Source organism: Sinohyriopsis cumingii, chromosome 6 (assembly GCF_028554795.1).
Source record: "Sinohyriopsis cumingii isolate HCF-2022 chromosome 6, ASM2855479v2, whole genome shotgun sequence".
NCBI lineage: Eukaryota > Metazoa > Mollusca > Bivalvia > Unionida > Unionidae > Sinohyriopsis > Sinohyriopsis cumingii.
The window spans coordinates 45499657-45503600 of record NC_142966.1 but is presented as its reverse complement, the minus strand read 5'-3'; the positions used below and the strand labels follow the sequence as shown (position 1 = coordinate 45503600).

General features: G+C 31.2%; 1 protein-coding gene across 1 annotated transcript in view; it reads right to left on the bottom strand.

Annotated features, from left to right (window-relative positions):
* Positions 1 to 3237, bottom strand: part of LOC149796845 (receptor-type tyrosine-protein phosphatase alpha-like) — a 49286-nt gene extending 46049 nt beyond the window's left edge. Inside the window, exon 1 of the mRNA XM_089961481.1 lies at positions 3103 to 3237. The gene's annotated coding sequence lies outside the window, so the exon portion shown is untranslated. The remainder of the gene's footprint in view (positions 1 to 3102) is intronic.
* Positions 3238 to 3944: the final 707 nt, after the last annotated feature.

Genomic DNA, 3944 nt, shown 5'->3' with positions numbered 1-3944 from the left:
TGTGTGTGTGTGTGTGTGTGAAATAATGTTTCTAGTTGTAGTTGTGTGTGTGCATGTCCTTGAATAAATTGACAATGTACGCCCAATACGTTCTTATATTTTTGCGTATTACTTTCGCAAGTGATTATGGATGTTTCACTAACGAGAAATAAGTATATTATTTCGTAAGATTCTCGTATATTTCTACGTTACTTGAAGGCAACTGCCAGGCAGACCAAAGTGGTAGACTTTCGCGTAAGTTTGATGGCGGAGATAGAGTAAGAGAGAGAGAGAGAGAGAGAAATATATAATATATAATTAATATAATTTTTTACAATGGCTCAAGCTAATAATTCTTTCATGCCGACTCTGTGGTCGTTAGATGAAACAAGATAGTAATATAAAAGGACATCTATTATCTGAATAAAATTTAAAATGAAATTTCTTTTTTTAAAAGTCTTGGCTGATATTATGCACAACATCTGTAGAAAATATCATTCCTATTCATTATTGCATAAAATTCCATTTTGACTCAGTGACTCGGTAGAAAGACTAATATACTATTCCGACTGGTTTATTATGATTTGGTAGTGAGATTAATAAACTATTCACACTTATTGATTGTCATGTTTCCATTGAAGTTGCATATTTATATTATAATTCCTCAAAATCACATACGTTGTGATTACGAAACATCGCTTTATGTATGTAAAATTCGAGCAAATTAATATTATATCAAATTTAAAGATGTCGCTGTATGTATCAGGCAAACTTTGACCATAGGATACAAATTGCATGATACCTAAATTCCGTTTAATTAGTTGAAGCCGAACGTTAAAATAACAGTATTGAAAAGTACGCAGATGCCTGTTCACCTGACCACACAGAATTCTGGTAATATTCATAATCAAAGAAAGAAAGGCAATTATATTTATAGCTTAAAGTACATTTTGTATAAGCATCTGTTTCGAGGTTTTAGCTGTCAATATAATACCTTTTCCTAAGCCCTATGACATGGTTAACATATTTACTGCAAAGATCTGAATGTTTTAGTACATGTCTATATATCGTCTCTTTATAATCAAATTATATATATTCAAATCAGCATGATATGTGGAAACACTAGATTTTTTACTCATTCTTATTTTATACACTCTTACTATGGAGATTGATGTGAATTATTTCCATAAGCTCCCTAGTTTTCAAAGGTAATGTTAACACAAAAAAAACAAAGAAAAAGAAGGAAACAAAAAATTTATCCTGTATAACATTCAAGCAAACATATTAATATTCCATCCATAAATAATCTTCAAAATAGAAAATTAAAACGATTTTCTTTTCCACGGAACATTTATGCCTCGAGATCAGCGATGCAGAACGAGTATATGTATTATATTTATTTATCAAGGGAATACATGTAGGTCTCACTTAATTTTAGATTCAAAGCAGGTTTCGTGCCTTTCCTTATAGTTTGCTTTGTAATCATTACGTATGATAGATAATAATGGATAATAGACTTTATCGTAGAAAATTAGATCGACATTGACCTCGGTGTCACTACAAATCAGAAAAAAAGTTGATAAATATATTAGGACAGAAATTTTTAGTACAAGTAATAAGATTGAAATTTTCTCTAAATTGTATTAAAAGTAAGTTTTGATTAATTTATATTGAAAGTAATTTTCTATTAAAATATATTGACATTAAATCCATTTATTTCGGTATTACAATTATATACTATTTAACAAAGATTGCGCCCTTATGAACAAATACAAAACCGTCTTATGCATACATTTCGCTTGTATCATAGAGTCAGCAAACACTACTCTCGCTAAGTTGTGTACGTTACCGCATTGCGGAAGCCTAACATTCCTGACTAAGCTATCAGCTCTGTGGTAGAATTGTCTGTCTAATGACGTACATAAACCCAGACGATAATCTTTACGAGACTATGAAGCCTCACACTGGGATGCTGGCGATCACAAGAGCTAGGCACATGTCCATATTTGGCTTTGTCCTAAGAAACTGATATAAAAAGCCCCAGCCCAAGGGCACTCCAGTTTGTTCACCAGAAACTCAAACAGACTTCTGTCTTTACATGTAAGAACATCGTCTATGTACAATTTTTCATATAGTGTAAGGATTTTTAGTGTTATAAGAATTTTTAGTGTTAAGATGTTAATCTAACATCAGTATGTTTTAACATTAGATTATTTTAATATTTCTTTATTATTCGTTAATATCATGTATAGGAAAGTTTAATTGTTTGAAGAACTTATATTTACTTGTAATTATATTATTGATTATAGTAAAAAGCAACGTTCACTACCAACTTCATACTCAGTAATAGTTAATTTAGAAATAAAATACTCTTTAAATAATAGAGTTTAATATGTTGATATTTTAGAATAAATTCAGCAACATATATTTCAATTACAGTATTAGTATGAAATATTGAATTTTAGATGCTTTTGCTATCGCAAATTTATTCGATATTTAATTATCTCTATTATATTTTCAAAAGCAGAAATTATACAATGTATGATGCTGGTAAGTGAAATAATATCGTAGTTTTATATGTATCTCTTATATCCGTCATTTAAGCTTATGTCGTTTGATATTGGAATGTAATTTTATATGTTGAGTGTTTCAATAAAAGTTTGTTCGCCAGAAACTCAAACAGGTTTGTGTCATTACAGCATCCCTAGCACCTCTCGCAAGCCAATTCCCCAGCTGTAGCCACATCTTTATCGTCAAGTGACACCTCTTTCAAGAGGATTGAAATTCGTCTTCCTCTCTCTCTCCGTTGGGTTTTCAAAACAGCTTGAGATAGAGTTTATGAGACGATTCATCTCATAAAAAATATAGTAGGCCACCAAAAAGTGTAAATGATTTCTAAAATTGGGAAATGTAAAATGTATATACTTCATTCAATAAACTTTAATATTCGAATTTATCTTTATTGAAGTCACTATATTTTCTTCAATTTGAATTTTTCCTTTTTCCCGAAGATTCCTTAATAAGTATTACGATAAAAAAAAAATCTGAAGCACTACCAGTTGCATTTTCTGAGACTTGATATAAAATGAAATATATTATGCAGGCATATGTAATGTAACTGACCAATTTTGCATGTATCACCCTGCCATCCTGCTTCACATCCACCAATGCAGTATCCATTCGTGACGAAACAACTATCATTTCCTCCATAACATCTTCCACATGTCTCGTTGCATCCATAACTGTAAGTTCCGTTTTTGCATTCTGGCGAAAACAGTGCATTCGATGATTATTAAATGGAAACTCGTCAAATCACATTAAGTATGACATTCAACATAACTAAACCAATTTCATATGTAACGAATGCGATAGAAACTTTATACATGGTCCAGAACCTTATATCCCAGCTCTGCCTTGTCATTTAAATAGGGTATACGACCTTAAATACCCGTTCCTCCCTTCTATTTCATTGTTGTCCATAACATTAAATAATCTCTCTTCCCTGCCATTTAAATATGGTATATACATTTAGCACTACTTTTACTTTTATGTATATGCCTTACTGAAAATTTGCTCATAATTCAGTCGTACGTTTGGTCACAAACTACTGCTATTTATTTGATACGTGTATTCGATATCACATATTCAGCTCATGATTGGATTGCATGGGTTTCATCAAATATTCCTTGAAGTAAAATTTGCTTTCATAAAATTTCAAGCAATGCAATTTCTCGAGCAGCTTATGTAGCTGCTGGTTTTACCATTACAAGAGAGCAAATTAAATTTAGTCTTGAGTGCAATGTTGCTTGTTTTACCATTACAAGAGTGCAAATTAAATTTAGTATTGATTGCAGTGTTGCTTGTTTTACCATTACAAGAGTGCAACTTAAATTTAGTCTTGAGTGCAGTGTTGCTTGTATTACCATTACAAGAGTGCAAATTAAATTTAGTCTTGAGTGCAGTGT